Source organism: Lissotriton helveticus, chromosome 3_1 (assembly GCF_964261635.1).
Source record: "Lissotriton helveticus chromosome 3_1, aLisHel1.1, whole genome shotgun sequence".
NCBI classification, from domain to species: Eukaryota; Metazoa; Chordata; class Amphibia; order Caudata; family Salamandridae; genus Lissotriton; species Lissotriton helveticus.
Genome location: NC_136061.1, coordinates 1136859809 through 1136878658, shown reverse-complemented (window position 1 = coordinate 1136878658; position 18850 = coordinate 1136859809). Strand labels below are relative to the sequence as shown.

At 49.5% G+C, this 18850-nt stretch overlaps 1 protein-coding gene across 3 annotated transcripts in view; it reads right to left on the bottom strand.

Annotated features, from left to right (window-relative positions):
• Window positions 1-18850, bottom strand: part of STAM2 (signal transducing adaptor molecule 2) — a 489661-nt gene that overhangs the window by 1225 nt on the left and 469586 nt on the right. The window lies entirely within an intron of this gene.

Here is an 18850-nt window from a genome sequence, read left to right as displayed (position 1 = left end):
TAAATTCTAGCTACTTAATAGCATGTAGTGGACATCATCAAGACATTCGCCTGGCCACCAAATGACCACATTGGTGATATAGGAATTTGTTCACCAATTCATCGTCTGCAGGCGCCTTTCGGATTCAAGAACGCCAACAGGTTTCGACGTGCATCAAGCCGATGGCTCACCATTGTGGTCATTTGGTGGCCAGGCGAATAAATAAACGTATATATTATTGATACCATGAGGCTGTGGTGAAGGGCTTTTCTATATAATATATTGGATATCTTTCCAATTTTTAAATTTTTTTTCTTTCCCTGAGCCTTTTGTTTGATATAATAATAATTTGTCCCGGGTTTCGGGTATGTGGACAGCCCCTGTGGTTGTTAATCACTTACCAGTATGCATGTAGAGCTGCAGATTTCTACACTTTGCATTAGATCGCTACCTTGGGCTCGGATGAGTGCATGTTGTCGTTGTCTTGGAAGAAGTAATTGTAGTCACGAGATAGGCGACTCCTCCCTATGACGATAGTGCGTGTGGGCATCGGCTCCATCCTTAGATTGTTTTTTCGCCATGTTGGGAAATGACGGAGTTAGTAGAAAGAAAGAAAGGATGTCCATGCGTGTATTTCTAATTAAGATAAAACTGGAACAGATACAGGTCCCGGGGAGGCGGGAGGGTGTGTAGAAATCTGCAGCTCTACATGCCAAGAACAGATGCATACTGGTCAGTAGCATTTTTCATTCGAGGCATATGAGCTGCAGATTGTACACTTTGCATCGATTGTGCAGTAGTGTCTCCCCTAGCGGTGGTCCCCTGTATCTGTTTCAATAGTTTGAAAGAGTTTTGAGGACAGCTAGGCCTACTGCAGCTTGCTGCTTGGCTTGCACATCAACACAATAGTGATTAGTGATGGTGTGTGTTGTAGACCATGTTGCTGCCTTGCAGATGCCTTCTAGGGGAATGTTCCCTAAGAAAGCCACGGAGGCTCCTAGTTTGCGTGTGGAGTGCTCTCTAGGAGGAACGGTTAATGTGCGTTTTGCCTTGTAATAGCATATTTCTATACATTTAACAATCCACCTGGCAATTCCCAATTTAGAAATGGGGTTGCCTTTATGTGGTAGAGAGAAAGCTACAAATAGTTGCTTTGGTTTGCGAAAGGATTTTGTCCTATCAATGTAATAGAGAAGAGCTCTTTTGACATCTAGTGTGTGTAGAGCTCTCTCTGCTACAGAGTCTGGGTTTTGAAAAAACACCGGTAACTCTACAGATTATTTTAGATGAAAAGGAGTAATTACTTTAGGAAGGAATTTAGGATTAGTCTTTAGAACCACTTTGTTACGGTGTAATTGTCAGAATGGTTCTTGTAAAGTGAAAGCTTGAATCTCACTAACTCTTCTAAGAGAGGTAATAGCAATGAGGAAAGCTGTTCTCCATGTGAGAAATTGCAGTTCACATTTGTGTAAAGGTTCAAAAGGGGGTCCCATGAGCCTGGTAAGAACAATGATTAGGTTCCACTCTGGAGAGGGTGGTAACCTAGGAGGAATAATTCTTTTTAATCCCTCCATAAAAGCTTTTATTGCTGGTACTCTAAACAACGACATATGTTTTCTGTTTTGTAGGTATGCCGCAATGGCTGCAAGATGTAATCATATAGATGAATATGCCAGATTACATCTCTGTAAATGGAGAAGGTAACTGATAATATTTTGGATGGTAGGATCCAAAGGATCAATTTGATTATTAGTGCAGTAAATGGCAAATCTTTTCCATTTAGCAGCATAGCAAGCTCTAGTAGTAGGTATTCTGGCTTCTTTAATGATATTCATACAGTCTGGTGGCAGGTGAAAGTAACCAAACTCTAAGACTTCAGGAGCCAGATCGCCAGATTCAGTTGACTTGGATCTGGATGCCTGATGTCTCCATGGTTCTGCGTTAGCATGGATGGTGTTAGAGACAGTTTTTGGTGTGGAACTAGAGAAAGTTCTAGCAGTGTGGTGAACCACGGATGGCGTGCCCATGTGGTAGCTACCAGGATCAGTTTGAGAGACTGTTGTCTGAGCTTGCGTACCACTAGTGGTATTAGTGGGATTGGCGGAAAAGTGTACGCAAATCTGCCTGACCAGTTCATCCATATCGCATTGCCTTTGGACAGCGGGTGTGGAAACCTGCCGGCGAAGGTTGGGCATTTTGCGTTTTTGTGTGTGGCAAACCGGTCTATGTCTGGATGACCCCACTTGTGAAAGAATGGTTGAAGAACTTGCTGATGTAGTTCCCATTTGTGAATCTGTTGTGTCTGTAGACTGAACAGATCGGCTATCTGATTATGAACTCCTGGAAGGTGTTCTGCAAGCAGATATAGCTTTTGTGGAATGGCCCATCTCCAAATGTTTTGTGCAAACTGGGACAGCTGCAGGGAATGCGTGCCTCCTTGTTTTTGTATGTAGTACATGGCTGTCGTGTTGTCCGTCCGGATTAAGACCGCTTTGTTCCGTATGTGCACTTGAAAGGACTTTAGTGCTAGAAAAATTGCCAGCAACTCTAGGTGATTGATGTGAAGCACCTTTTGTTGAGCGGTCCATCTTCCCGGAGTTGTGTGGTGGAGCAGATGTGCTCCCCTTCCTGTCAGGGATGCATCCGTTGTCAGTACTATCTGTGGAACTGGCTACAGGAACGGCTGCCCTGTGGACACATTTTTGGTGTTCCACCACTGCAGAGAGCGATGTGTGCAGCTGTCCACCAACACCAAGTCTGTTAGTTGTCCTTGTGCCTGATTCCACTGATGTGCTAGACATTGCTGCAATGGGCGCATTTGCAGTCTTGCAAATGGTACAATAAAAATGCAAGATGCCATCATGCCTATTAATTGCAGGAACACTCTGGCTGGAAGAGAGTGTTGGTTTTGAAACCTTGTAACTAAGGCTTGGATGCTCTGCATCCTTGCTGGACTGGGATAAGCTAGAGCTGTATTGGTGTTTATGGTAGCCCCTAGGTATTGATGTACATGAGAGGGCTGGAGATGTGACTTGGTGAAGTTGATTGTAAACCCCAAGTTGTGCAGTGTTTGAGATGTGTGTTGGACACACTGATTGAGTGACTTGGCTTTTATGAGCCAATCGTCTAAGTATGGGAAGACGTGGATATGTTGTCTTCTGAAAGGTGCTGCTACTACTGCTAGGCACTTTGTAAACATTCGTGGTGCAGTTGTGACCCCGAATGGAAGGACTTTGAACTGATAGTGTTGTCCTTGTAGTACAAATCTGAGCTACTTCCTGTGAGAAGGATGTATGGGAATGTAGAAGTAGGCGTCCTGGAGATCTAGTGTGGTTAGGAAATCACCTTGTTGCAACAATGGGAGCACTTGTTGTACAGTGATCATGTGAAAATGATCTGAGTGTTTATACAGATTGAGAGGCCTCAGGTCTAGAATTGGTTCTAGTGTTCTGTTCTTTTTGGGTATTAGGAAATAGAGTGAGTAAACCCCTGTTCCTTGATGTTTTAACGGAACTAGCTCTATTGCATCTTTTTGCAGCAATGAGAGAACGTCTTGTTGGAGCAGCCTTATATGTTCTGTGGACATTGGACGCTGACTGGGTGGTATATGTGGAGGGGTAACTGTAAGCTCTAGGCAGTAACCATAGTGGATAATTTGTCTTACCCACTTGTCTGTTGTGATGAAATTCCAGAAAGGTAGGAACTGTGTTAGTCTGCCGCCTAGAGGAGTGGAATGCTGTTGGGGGAGCAGAAGGAAGTCACTGTTTTGTGTAGGGAGAGGTTCAACTATTATTTCCTTGACCACTTCTCTTGTTGTTGTTGCCTCTGTAGCCTCCTCTAAAATATCCTTTATTAGAGGATGTTTGTGTATTTGTTTTAAAAGAAGCTCAATTGTCTGCTCCAGCTTGTTTGGAGCCTCCTCTGTAAAAGGAGCGACGAAAGGAGCCTCTTGCTTGGGTGGACTGCAGAGCTCCCATAGACTTGGCTTTGTCAGTGTCTCAAGTGCTGTGTCTACCTCTGGACCAAACAATTGTTGTTGGTTGAATGGTTGATTTAAGATAGTAGTTTGCACATCTTGCTTAAATCCTGAAATACGTAGCCACGCGTGACGTCTGAGGAGGACACTGGTGTTTATTGCTCTGGATGCATTATCTGCTACATCTAGTGCGTATTTAATAGAGGCATTTGATATAAGCTTACCCTCTTGTATGAGGTCAACTGCTTGTGCCTTATATTGGTCAGGTAGATGTTTGAAGAGCTTCTCTAGCTGATCATAGTGAGCCCTGTTGTACCTTGCGAGGAGGGCCTGTGTGTTAGCGATGCGCCATGTATTGCTAGCTTGGGCAGCTATTCTTTTCCCTGAAGCATCTATGATCTTTGAGTCCTTATCAGGTGATGGTGCTTCACCTGATGTTTGGGAATTCGCTCTTTTTCTAGCGCTTGAAACTACTAGGGAGTCTAAGGGTAGCTGTCCTTTAATGTAGGCAGGATCTGCAGGAGCTGCTCTGTACTTTCTCTATCCTTGGGTTTATAATTCTAGCTCTTACAGGATTTTTAAACACTTCTGGTGCATGTTTAATGAATCCTTTAATCATTGGCAGTATTTGCACAGATTTTTGGGATTGTTCAAAAGTGTCTAGTAAAAAATCTTCCTCTGCCTCATCTGAATGCATGGTGACATTGTGATAGATGGCAGCCCTATTAATCAAGTGTCCAAACCCAATATGGTCTTCTGTAGGAGAAGGTTTAGATGGATATACATGTGATTCAGGAATATCTGGTACATCCTGTGGGTTTGGATATTCCCAGTCTGGTGAACCTGTTGGGTAGGGAAAAGGGTCATCTGGGTGTCTCCCACCCCCCATGCTATACTCATCATCATTATCTTGATGAGGTGTATGTTGTGGAGAATGAGGATGAGAATTTTGAGGTGAAATGTTTAGAGGAAGAGCAGGAGAAGGAGATACAGGAGAAGAAGGGTGCATAGGAGATGTGGCAGAGTCCTTCTTCTTGACAGGCACTGGAAGTGTAGGTGCTGTATCCGACTTCCTCTTCCTGTGTGGTGTAGTGGAAACATGTCCTGTTTCTGGATCAATGTAGATCCTTTTTTGTAAAGGATATGGTTGGAAAAGCTCCTCTTCTTGAGGCACAGCCTTTGCCGCCGATTTTGTCGGTTCCAACCCTGTTTTTTGCTTGTCTTTAGACTTAGGAGCCGATGTTGAGTTCTTTGGCGTAGCTTTCGGCACCGGAAATATTGTCTTTGGAACCCGAAGCCTGTTTCGTGGACTTGGAAGGATCGGAAGCAGGATTTGTTTATTTCGGCATCGAGGGTATCGGCCTTGGAGTGGAAGCTGTTTTCGGGGCATCGGAAACATGCTTCATTGTTTTCTGAGCCGCTTTGTCTCTCGGAGTCAACGGTTTCGGAGTGTCTTTCGGAACCGGGACTTCCTTTTGTTTCGGTGCTGAGGGAGCAGGTGGTATCGGCACATGCGACTGCGCCCCGCAGACAGAGTGTTGACCTTTGCTTTTGATTTTGGTGTTTGGGCTGGGGTAGGGTCAGTGGTACTCACGCGTTGACCTGAAGGTATGGAGTCATCGGAGTCATCTGCCCCAGATACGATCTGGAGATCATCGGAATCTTCCTCCGGGACACATGGACCTTTGTCGAAGATATCCATTGGTTCCGGCGCTGATCTCTGCATGTCTTGTTGACGGGCCCTCCGATCCCGAATGGTCATTTTCGATCGAAAGGATGCACAGGCTGTGCACCTGGATTTGTCGCGTTCTGGCGATAAGCACAGGTTACAGACCTCATGATGGTCACTGTGTGGAAATTTTGCTCCACACTCGGGGCATTTTTTGAATGGCGTCCTTTCCATGAGGAGTAGGCCTCACGGCGTGGGTAGGTCCAACGGCCCGCGTCGACGACCGGAATCGAGCGGTTTAAGTCGAGTCGATGTTTATTGGTATAGAAAGTTGTTTGGTGAAGTTTGAATAAAATTTTACGCGTCGAAGTACTTGAAGGGTAGATTTCGAACCAGAGCGGAACAGTTTCATCCGAACCCAGTGGCGGAAAAAAATAATCTAAGGATGGAGCCGATGCCCATGAGCACTATCGTCCAAGGGAGGAGTCACCTATCTCGTGACTACAAAGACTTCTTCCAAGACGACAACAACATGCAATCATCCAAGCACCAGGTGGCGATCTAATGTAAAGTTTAGAATCTGCAGCTCATATGCCTCGAACATAAGTTTATTGTTATTTAAGCATTAGTGGTGCTTGGCCGAAAATGTACTAATCTTGCAACTGGGTTTAAATAAAAGGAATACTGAATGCTGTGTTTGCCAAAAAATCTTATCAACTGGATAGTAATGTGATTCAAATAATCATGGTGTTAAGTTAAGGAGGTAGCTGAAGAGCAAGTTATTTACCTTTGTTACTGCCTTTTCTGGAAGATACTTTCTAGCTGCAGATTCCTTACCTTAGATTATTTCCCAGGGTTGAGACTGAATCAAGAAAATCTTGAGCATTACCTCTGCGAGCCAGTAGGTGGTGTCCTTCGGCTCCGCATCATCATCTACTCTGGAAAGGACGTGCGCTGTGCCTAGAAAGGTGCCACCCCAACGTGCTGACATCAGTTTCTTTTCGTGACATTTCTGTGCCAGAAGCACTGCCATAACAGAATGGTAATGGACTAGTGTGGAGACTAAGGACTGACAAGGGTCACCCTATGTGGAGAAATCCATTCGCAGAGTGGGCAGGATGGGAGGGTTGATGAAGAATTTGCAGCTAGCTAGATCTCAACCAGATAAGACGTTACCCTAGGTAAGCAAATTGGTCATCCAGTAGAGACTTCTAATTGCAGATTCCTTACTTTAGAATAGATAACCATCAATACCTCCGCAGAGCTGAGTCTGCAAACAGAAATAAACCAGGACGTGCTGGAGGACCAAACTGGCAAAATGCCTGTCACGATGGAACTGACTGTCCAGGCAGTAGTGCTTGGTACACTTGTGCAGAGACGCAGACAGGAACTAACACAGTGGTCACAGCCTTGGCTGTGGGGGAATGAGCACATACGCCCAGTGAGGAAATGGAGTGTATTATATGGTGTGGTTGTGCAACCTCACCGTGCAATACATTTACCAACTCCTTTAGGGCCCTTAGGTTTAGTTTGTCAAGCCTGCAGCTCAACCCTGAGAAGCTGTGGCTTTGAAGAGCAAGGTTTGCACAGAGGAACAAGAGTAAAGCATTTAAACAGCCATAAAATAATGCAAATAGAAATATTTCAACTTACAATAAGCATTGACAAAGTCAATAGGTCTCGACTATGGGTGAATTATTTGCTTTGGCATTCGGGTTGAAGTCGTTAACAGGAGGGCGGGTGTGAGCCTTGAATTCGATCCGCTTGGCCATTGGTAACCAATGTAACCGCCGTATAGCACCAGCTGTTGATCAGCTACGCGGGAGCCCCAGCAGGGCTCTGACTGCTGCATTTTGGACTCGCTGCAAGCGCACTACCTCAGCCTGATTAGCCCCTAGGAGGAGCAAACTGGCATAATCCAGCCTAGATAAGGTGGCCGCTTGAACGATCAACTGACGGGTAGGGTGGATCAAAAAACCCCAGCAGGGGCCTAAGTCCCCGAAGAAGGCCGAAGCAAGTGCCGGCCACTTTCTTGGTGTGATCCTGGAAGCTGAGAATAGAATCCATCCATACCCTTAGGTTTTTTACCACCGTCTTAGGGGTGGGTGCACTACCAAGGGTGATGGGTCACCATTGCTCACTCCATAGTCCCCTGTCTCTCCCCACCAGTAACACCTCTGATTTATTGGTGTTAAGCTGGAAGTAGTTGGTGGTCATCCACTCCATGACCGTAGCCAGGCTGCTCCTAAAATTGGAGGCGTCCCGCGTGGTCTCGTCAGAGAGGGTCACCACCAACTGGGTGTCTTCAGCATATGGGACCATAGTAAGGCCTTTATTCCTAGCCACTGTAGCAAGAGGTTCAACATACAGATTAAATAGTACAGCACTCAGGGCAGAGCCCCGAGGCACACCCTGCCCGATGGACTGGAAACAGGGGGCAGTCACTTCGAATGTTCTCCCTGATAGGAAAGTTCTAAACCATTCTAATCTAGGCCAACGTCACCAGCTTCCTTCAGACGATGTAAAAGAATCTTACGGGAGACCGTGTCACTGAGATCAAGCATTATCAGTGCCGCAGTGTGCCCTGTATTGAGAATGGTCCGCAGATGTTCGGTCACAACCAAGAGAGCAGTCTCCATACTGTAACCAGGGCGGAAGCCATTCTGGGAGGGATCCAAGCGGCCGTTAATATTCAGGAACCCCGTTAAGATGTTATTTGCGTGAGCCTCCGCGATCTTGGCTACCCATGGTAGGAGGGATATAGGACGAACATTTTCCAACTTAGCCGGGTCCAGCGAAGGTTTTTTAAGTAGAGGAACCACCATAGCCTGCTTCAATAGCTCAGGGACAACAGCTGTGGAAAAAGATGTATTAACAACCTGGCACAAAGGAGCCAGGAGCGCAGATAGGAAGTCCCTAAACTGGGCAGGTTTCAAAGGGTCTACCGAAGAGCCAGATTTGACTTGAACACTCAGTAGTAAGAATTCTTCCTGCGAGATGGAAGGAATAACCTCCAAAGAATGAAAAGGAGGAGGTCCGTGAGGAGCAATGGGAGATGAAGGCACCAGAGGGTCAGACCTATAGATTGTTTCCACTTTATTAACAAAGAAAGTCGCAAGGTCCTCACAATGTTGCCCAGGCATAATTACGGAGGCAAAAGAGTTTTTCCTAACTCTGAGACCGTTAAGTATTCTGAAAATACACTTAGCCAGATTGAGGCTTCACTTGATTTTGTTGGCGAAGTAAGCCGCCTGGACAGGATGTATAGTCCTATGGTAGCTCTGAAAAGCGGCCTGGTAGCACATTTTTGCCACGGGGTCATAGTCCTTTCTCCAGGCACTCTCAAGCTTTTTACAAGGTTTACGTATTGCGGCCAGAGAATCGTTAAACCATGGGTTAGAGTCAGAGTTACTGCCTTTAGACCATTTGGCTGGAATGAGAGAATCAAGAGCATGAAGAATCCAATTACAGACTGATCTATAGGACAGGTCGGAGTCACTGTGCAGTTTAGGAGGGTGTACAGAAAAAAGGGCAAGAAAATCCTCAAGCTTCAATTTACGCCAAAGGCGTTTAAAAGAGGGCAGTTGAGAGGCTCCATACAGGGGCTTGAAGATCGGGAAAGACATAAAAACCAAAGAATGGTTAGACCAACATACTGGACTAGGTGTATTGACAGAAGCAAAGGGAATATTAGAGAAGACAGGGTCCAGCAAGTGACCGGTAGTATGGGTGGGGCATGAAACCAATTGAATTAATTGGCAAGCCGCCAGGTCTGCGAGCAAGCTGCCAATTCATTATCATGTTGGAGGTCAAAATGCAGGTTAAGGTCTCCCAAAATGCTGAAATTCGCTGTGCTCATTGGCAGAGTACTGGTGACATCAATAAGAGCAGATTTGAACACCTTAGCTGGCCCGGGGGGGGGGGGGGCGATAGACTAACAACCCTGACAATGTCGGATGAGGGCTAAAAGGGCTTTCAGATTGCTTTGAGTACTGGGGTGGTATGCCTAGATACCATACCGTATGTTTGTGCAATACAAGGCAAGTACAACTTTTTATACTTAGCAACTGAGCTCACTTTTCTCGATACATTAACAGTTCCACACACTGAAAATTTTTAGGCCCAAAGTAGTATTACATGGGTTTCTTTTCTATGGGAAAAAATGGTTATCTGTTTTGAAGGCAAGTACTCGGACTCACAAGGGTGAGTTTTGGGTGTTAGGACCAAGGTTATCCAAGGTCTAGAAGGACACTGAAGTTGCACCACCAGCGGCACTGAGGCGGTCGGGTGCAGAGTGCAGGGGCCCAATGTTAGTCAAAGAGGCTAAGGGGGCATTCGCTTAGGAACTGCTGACTAGCAGGCCACTTGGGTGTGGGAGCAGAGCTCCTGGGGTTAAGGTCAGCACTGCAGGGACCAACAACCAGCACAGAAGCTGTACCAACAGCGGCACTGGGGCTGCCGGGTGCAGGGTGAAAGTCAGATGTCCTGAAGGAGGACCGCAGGCTGGAGAGGTAAGTTGGAATCTTGGGGGATGCCTGGGCACTGACGGTTGGGTCATCCAAGGCCGTGGGGTGTCAGGTGCAGGGGTGTCTTCTGTCATTGGGTTTTCTTACCAGTTTCGGTCGCGGTCGGGGGACCCTTCAGGTGTAGGCTGCAGGCGTCATCTTGAGGCAGGTTGGGGTTCACCAGATCCCAGGTCAGGATCACTGGGGAGATCTCCTTGGGGTGTTGGGCAACTCGGACTTGGGCAGTGGGCGTCAGGTGTAGAGTGGTGCAGAATCACAGAGACACCAGTAAGTGGATTCTGGAGGTGAATCTTGGGTTGAGCAAATCCGGTGCCCATGATAGTCTGTGGGAAGGTTGTAGGGCAAGTCCTCTTGGCTCTGGGGGGGGGTCACTGGGTGCTGGACTCACTTGGGTTCTTGCTGAAGGCAGGTCGTAAACAGGACAGGCTGGTAGGGCTGGGGCCAACACAGTTTTGTGTCCTCTTCTCCTTCCTGGGTCAGCAAGGCTCTTCGATCCTTCTTTCTTCCTCAAATCTGAGAAGGCAAGGTTCAGGGCCGCCCTTAAAAACTAAAAATAGGGGCGTTAAAGAGGTGTGCAGGTTGGGACCTATGGGTCCCTTCCTTGGGGTGGGTACACCCCCTAATATGCCACCCTCCAGTGGAAGGGATCATGAGCCTCGCTTTAATTGGCCAAGTCCCCTCATCTTCAAGATGGAGGGGACTGAGATGTGTGCTTCACCTCGCCTCCCCACCTGAGGGTTGGGGTTGGCAAAGGTGGGGGAGGCGATTTCCCGCCAATTCTTCCACCCAAAGTGGGGACCAGAACCGGTGGGAGCCACTTGTTGGGGTAGCAAAAGGCAGAGACAGCTTTCAAAGGCGGCAGGCCTTTGAAGCTTCCCCTTTCATAGTCCCAGCCCATCCTGGAGGAGGAGGTATGACACCTCTGCCCAGGATGGGCTTTGTTTCTGGACCCAGAGAGCAGAGGCTCTCTACCCAGGGATCCAGAAAACTGTCTGGTGGTGGCAAATGGCAGGAACCACACCAGGGCTGGGCTATTTTCAGGGGGGGGGTAGGGGGGCATCTCTAAGATGCTCTCTAAGTGCATTTTACATTAAATCGCACACTGGAATCAGTGTGGGTTTAATGTGCTGAGAAGTTTTATATCAAACTTCCCAGTTTCTAATAAAGCCATTTGGGAGCGTGGAGTTCGTAATGACCAACTCCCAGACATATACTCTTTATAGCTTTACTACACTTGAAAGGTCTAAGAATTAACTTAGACACTGTATGGGTACAGGGCTCATGCCACTGTACCCTCACCTTAGGATGAGTACGCCCTGCTAAAAGGGTGACTTACCTAGGCCACAGGCAGTGTGATTCAGGCATGGCACACAGGAATGTGTGCCATGGCGACTCTTCACTTTTCTCCGCACCAAAACACAAAGCCTGCAGTGGAAGTGTGTGTGTTAAGGTGCAGTGCCTTTAAGAGTGGCACAATAAGTGCTGCAGCCCTTAGAGATCTTCCCTGGTCACGGTACCCATGGTACCTTTTATAAGAGGCTAACTGGTGGCCAGGGATGTGCCAATTGTGGATACAAATGTACAGTCTTGGGAAGGAACACAGGTGCTGGGAACCTAATTGGCAGGGACCCAGTCCACATCAAGCTACATTGCATCAGATGTCAGGAAAAAAATGGGGGGTAACCATGCAATGAGGGGCACTTTCCTACAACAAGCATTGGTTTTCTACTGAATTTTACACTTTGTAGGGCTTTTCTATGGAAGTGGTCCTAATGCAAGGGATGAAGGCTGCTTAAGATGCTCAAAGGATGCTGTGGATGTGATGCGATCGAAAAGGGTTTTTGCTGCGACTACTCCTCGATCCATAAAGGCGTTGAGATGGTCCTGGTTACAGGGTCAACGTCTCACTGAGTGTCCTTGGTGCTTTCAGAAGGCAATTTTCCAATGGACTACCGATCACTCAGTTATGCGGTCAAAGGCCAATACTTCCTTGGCCGATAACTCGTCCTCTAAGGATCCAAGATGCACTTCAATAACAATGCCGGGTTCACTGAAAATGGGTGCAACTTTGTGCATCTCCCACTGATCCCTGGTGCTGCAAGGCACGGGTTGAAGATTGTGGGCTACCAACTTGCCCCAGCAGGCTTCGCAGTTGCTGTATCTCTGTGCTGTTAACAGGAGTCCATCTAACTGACCCCTGCAGTCTCTTGGCTTTGACTGGGCTCTGGAGTGGACTTCTACTTGAGCAGGACAAAGCAGGTACAGTCCCTCTTCTTTGCTAGTTCCACGGTGCAACAGGGCAGTCCTCCTCGCAGTCCTCCTTCCAGTCCAGTCGAGATCAGAGTTTGAGGTGCCTGGGGTGCCCATCTCATGTTCAGAAACTAACCTCAGGGCAGGATGTGGCTGGTTGCCAATGAGCTACCAGGTTCCTTCCCACCTGATGACCACTTCAGACGGCGGAGAGGTCTAGGAGGATGAGTGCTGCAGCCTCCCCATTGTCTAGCAGGGTCCTGATGTCGTCGGTGGCGGCGATGAGGGCAGTCTCGGTGCTGTGGTTGCTGCGGAACCCTGACTGGGAAGGGTCCAGGATTCTGTTCTCTTCGAGGTATCGGGTTAGCTGTCTGTTAACGTTTTTCTCGATGACCTTGGCCGGGAAGGGGAGCAGAGAGATGGGTCGGAGGTTCTTGAGGTCTCTTGGGCCTGCCTTGGGTTTTTTGAGTAGGGCATTGATCTCAGCGTGTTTCCAGCTCTCTGGGAAGGTCGTGGTCTCAAGGGAGAGATTGATGACGTTGCGCAGGTGGGGTGCGATGGAGCTGCTTGCTTTGTTGAAGACGTGGTGTGGGAATGGGTCTGACGGACAGCCGGAGTGGATTGTGCTCATGGTCTTGATGGTGTCATCGACGCTCACGCTGGTCCAGGCTAGTAAGGGGACGTGGTCGATGGTGTGCGGAGGATCTGTTGTGTTGCTGTCTGTTGGGGCTATCTGGGTGTTGAAGCTGTCGTGGATGTATGCTATCTTGCGGTGGAAGAAGGTGGCGAGGGCGTCGCACAGGGCTTGCGACGGCGGGATGTCGGTGTTGGAGCTGGGGGTTAGAGTTCCTTCACGATGTTGAAGAGCTCCTTGCGGTCATGTGCGTTGTTGTCGAGGCGGTCTTTGAAGGAGATCTTCTTGGCAGCCCTGATGAGGTGGTGGTGGTGGTTGCGGACGGCGTCCTTGTGTGCTGCGTGGCTGTCCGGAGTTTGTTCACTGTGCCATTTCTTCTCTAGTTTCCGGCAGGCTTGGTTGGAATCTAGGAGTTCTGCTGTGAACCAGCTGGCCCTCTTGCTGTTGTCTCTGTGGGGGGTTTCTTCAGCGGGGCGAGGGTGTTGGCGCAGTCCTCGATCCAGCGCCTGAAGTTGTGGGCAGCGACGTCGGTGTTGGAGGGTTCGGTGGGTGGTCTGAGAGCGCGGTTTGCATGTAGTTGGTCTTCGGTGATTTTGCTCCAGCGGCGGCGAGGGATCTGTTGGGTGCCGTGGTGTGTGGTGTGTTTCTGGAAGGTGAAGTGTATGCAGCTGTGTTCGGTCCAGAGGAGTTCGGTGGTGTGGCTGACGGAGACGTGCGGGCTTGAGGAGAAGACTGGGTCGAGCGTGTGGCCGGCGGAGTGGGTGGGTGTTGTGACGAGGTTGGCGAGGTTATCGATCAGAGTTGTGAAGTTGTTGTTGTTGTTCTTCTCAAGGTATAAGTTCAGGTCTCCGAGGAGGATGTAGTCAGAGGAGGTCAGGGCGTGCGTGCTGATGAAGTCTGCGATGGAGTCGTTGAACTGGGGGCAGGGTCCGGGGGGTCGGTAGACGAGGGTGCCTCTGAGGGTGGAGCTGGGGTCTGTGTGGATCTGGAAATGCATGTGTTCGGCGGTGCTGAGGGCGTCGTCTGTGCTAGTCGAGACCCTGATGCTGTTCCTGTGGACGATGGCGATTCCTCCTCAGACTCCGTTGGTGCGGTCTCTGCGGGTGATCTTGTAGCCGTCTGGGATGGCTATGGCGATGTCGGGTGCGGAGGAGTTGTTCAACCAGGTCTCTGTCAGGAAGGCGACGTCCAGGGCGGTTGTGTTGAGCAGGTCCCAGAGCTCGACGGCGTGTTTGGGTGCAGAGCGGGTGTTCAGTAGTATGCATCGGAGGTGGTTGAGGTCTTTCTTGGCGGGTGGTTCGTCGGCTCTGTGGCTGATGTAGCTGCAGTTCCGGCAGGTGAAGGGACCGTGTGTGCGTTTAGGGGAGGCCTTAAAGCAGTTATGGGTCCTTCCGGGGTTGAGAGCGTGCAGAGTGCTGGCATCATAGTGGAGGCGGTCGTCATGGCAGGTGTGGGGGCCAGGGGTGCTAGCGCTGGGCGCGGTCCAGGCGCGGACGGGCACAGACTGGCTTGCCGCGCGCCAGCGGCGCGACCGCGTGGCAGCCGGCATGTATGGGGAGGTGGGAGTGAGGAGCATCTGGGAGGCAGGGGCAGATAATGGGCAGTCAGGGGGACGCAGCGGCAGGGGCGGTGAGGGGCGATGAAGGAAACAGCAGGCAAAGGGCACAACAATTGAGGGATAAACGAGTGGCACAGAGGGCAGAAAGGTCCCAAAAGGGCAAAAGGTCACAGAAAACGGAAGAAACGAGTGGCACAGAAGGCAGAAAGGTCACAGAAATGCTGGGGCATCTAAGCAACAGAAGGCAAAAACAGGCAGAAAGACACTGGGGCCGCGAGGGGAGCAGAGGAAAAACCGGGCAGAGAGACACGGGGGCAGCGAGGGGAACAGAGGGAGAGAACGGGCACAGACCACGTACAGGCAGCGGGGGAGAAGACAACAGCAGTCACAGACACAACAATGAAAATGCAGTCACCACAACGGGAGCAATGAAAGAAAATACAGGCAATACAATGGAGGATGAGCAAACCTATGGCTTACCCCTGGCCACCAGGGAAGAGGCGCAGGTTGTAGCCTGTGGGTGGAGGAGGACCTCGAACTTCCTCAGCAGCAGCAGCAGGGGCACACAGGCGGTGCTGTGCGGAGGGGGAGCGACCTACCTGGAAAGGCCAAGGGTCGCTCTCCTCACTGCGCAGCGGCCAGCCTATATGGGGAAGTGGGAGGGAGGAGCAGCTGGGAGGTGGGGGCAGCGAATGGGTAGTCAGGGGGCGGGGCCGCAGGGGATGCAGCGGTGAGGGGCGACGAAGGAAATAGAAGGCAAAAGGGCACGACAATTGAGGGGGAAACAAGTGGCACAGAAGGCAGAAAGGTCACAAAAAGGGCAAAAGATCACAAATATACAGGGGGAAACGAGTGGCACAGAGGCACAAAGGTCCCAAGAAAGGGTAGAAATGTCACAAAAAACAGGTGGAAACGAGTGGCCCAGAGGCACAAAGGTCCTAAGAAAGGGCAGAAAGAACAGGGGGAAATGAGTGGCACAGAGGCTGAAAGGTCCCAAGAAAGGGCAGAAAAGGTCATAAAAAACGGGGGAAACGAATGGCGCAGAGGGCAGAAAGGTCCCAAGAAAGGGCAGAAAGGTCACAAAAAACGGGGGGAAACGAGTGTCACAGAGGCACAAAGGTCCCAAGAAAGGGCAGAAAGGTCACAAAAAACAGGGGGGAAACGAGTGGCACAGAGGGCCGAAAGGTCCCAAGAAAGGGCAGAAAGGTCACAAAAAACGGGGGGAAACAAGTGGCACAGAGGCACAAAGGTCACAGGAAAGGGCAGAAGGTCAGAAAAAACAGGGGGAAACGAGTGGCACAGAGGGCAGAAAGGTCCCAAGAAAGGGCAGAAAGGGCAGAAAGGTCACAAAAAACGGGGGGAAACAGTGGCACAGAGGTACAAAGGTCACAGGAAAGGGCAGAAAGGTCACAGAAAACGGGGGGAAACGAGTGACACAGAAGGCAGAAAGGTCACAGAAATGCAGGGGCAGCTAAGCGACAGAAGGCAAAAACGGTCAGCGAGACACTGGGGCTGCGAGAGGAGCAGAAGGAAAAACCAGGCAGAGAGACACAGGGGCAGCGAGGGGAGCAGAAGGGAAACCGGGCAGAGAGACACGAGGGGAACAGAGGGAGAGAACGGGCACAGACCACGTAGAGGCAGCGGGGGAGACAGACAACAGCAGTCACAGACAACAATGAAAATGCAGTCACTACAACGGGAGCAATGAAAGAAAATACAGGCAATACAATGGAGGATGAGCAAACCTACGGCCTACCACTGGCCACCAGGGATGAGGCGCAGGTGGTAGCCTGCAGGTGGAGGAGGGCCTCGAACTTCCTCAGCAGCAGCAGCAGCTGGGGCAGGGACACACAGGCGGTGCTGTGCTGAGGGGGAGCGACCTACCTGGAAGGGTCAAGGGTCATTGACTTGAAGGCACTTTGACTTGATTCGCAGTGGGTCCCTGCCAATTAGGTTCCCAGGGCCTGTGTTATTTCACAAAACTGTACCTTGTAGCCCCAACTGGCACCTCTTTGGCCACATGCCAGTCCCTTGTAAAAGTTACCATGGGTACCAAGGGCACTGTGGCCAGGGAAGGTCTCTAAGGGCTGCAGCACTTGTTATGTTACCCTTAGAGGCCTTGTACCTTCACACACAGGTTGTGTGTTGTGGTGCAGAACAAAGTGAAGAGTCGACATGGCACACATCCCTGTGAGGTATGACTAAAACCCACTGCCCTGGCATAGGTCAGCTACCCCTCTAGCTGGGTGCACTATACCAGTGGTGAGGGTACAGGTGCATGAGCCCTGTACCCCCTTCAGTGTCTAAGTCAATTCTTAGACATTGTAAGTGCAGTAATGCCATTAAGAGTATATGGTACTGGGAGTTTGACATTAGGACTCCACAGCACCATAATGGCTTTACTGAAAACTGGGAAGTTAGGTATCAAACTTCTCAGCACATTAAACCCACACGGATGCCAGTCTGGGATTTAATGAAAAATGCTCTCAGAGGGCATCTTAGAGATGCCCACTGAAAAATGACCAGACTCTGGTTGGTTCCCTGACTGATACACACCAGAGAATTGTTTCTGGACTCCTGGGGTGGAAACCTTTGCTCCATGAGCCCAGAAACAAAGCCTTTCCTGGGCGGAGGTGGTCACACCTCCCCCAGGCCAGGAAGAGCCATCTGTGGCAGGGGAGCTTTAAAGACCTTGCAGCCTTTGTAATGCGATCCCCAGCCTCTCCATCAGGAGCAGGCCCCCTTCCTGTCTCCCATCCTTTTTGGTGGGAAGACAGGCGTAAAAAATTAGCCAGCCCAGAAAGTGTGCCCACCTCTGCCAACCCCACCCCTCAGGTGGGGGAGGTGAGATAAATCCCACTCTTCAGTGCCCGCCATCTTGCAGATTGCAGGCACTCCCCAATCAGAATTAGGGATTGTGCCCACTCCCCCACGTGGGGTGAGCACACTATTGGCTACTGACTTCAAGACCCTTAAAACGCCCCCTAAAAACAGTATTTTGGGGGCAGCCCTGAACCAAAAAGACAGATTACTGCAACCAAAGAAGAAGACGGATGAAAGAAGACGCCCAGCAGAGGAGACTGCAGAGAAGAAGGTTCTTTACCCTAGCCCTACTGGCCGGTTTGCAATCTCCCGAGAATCCTGCGCCAAAAGTCGGCCTGTCCTGCAGCCAATGGCCTCCAAGACCCCTGGGAAGACTGATGGTCTTCAACAAAGATCAGATCTCCTGTTAACAGCACCTTTGTTCAAAAGAAAACTCCCAAGACAGACCCTGAGCCAGCTGAGAACCAAGAAACCCGATGCCTGGAACCACCATTGCACCCATCGCCTGCGGCCCAAGTTTGAATAGCCCACTGGTCCCAGCGAGGTCCCCCAGCGCTCCAGAGTCCGAGCCTACCATGGGTTGACCCCTCCTGGACTGAGCCTGCAGCTAAAAAACAAAACCAAGAATCCCTATTTAAAACAACAGGGCACCTAACGCCAAAACAGCACCCTGCACCCAGCCGCCTCTGCGCTGCTGAGAGTGCACCTTGTGTGCCAACTCGGATCCCTCTTTGCCCTGAGCCTAACTCCAGGAGCATTGCTCCCACAACCTTGTGTCGTGCTCATGAGCAGCCACCAACCTGAGGCCCCATATATCCCATTGGATAACATTGGGCTCTCAGCACTCTGCACCCGGCTGCCTTAGTACCGCTGAGGGTGATTGAAGAGTGCATCCTTGACCCTGGGGGTACCCTGGTTCTAACCCCAGAATACCAACTCCCACAACAAAGTACTTACCTGTTAACCGATAACTTCATTTCTCTCCATAGGAATACATTGACAGTTTTTCCTTGTAAATGTGTGGAGTTGGTACTGTATGGAACTTTGAAAAACTGCGAATAACTAAGACATTGCTTACTTACCTTTTCTCTAGGAAATGTCCCAGTGTGATATCTAGGTATATCGCAGGGAGTAGAAAAAATTATCCAGAAAGTAATCTGTAAAGTAATCCAAAGTAATCTAACAGTAATTTCCACTGTATTGAAAGCATTTACAAACCTGTTACAAAGTCATTTTCATTTGGCTTGCTTGCATTGTTCAACCTGCCTTGAACATTATCATATACACTTACCTGTGCCAGGCTTGCTTGGTTCTAGGAAATAAATACAACTAAATAATATTTGTATACAAATCAAATTGGTCTGAGTTCAGTCTTTGATGTGTGACATAACTTGCTGATTGGGTGTACACAACAAATGCTTAACACTACCACTAC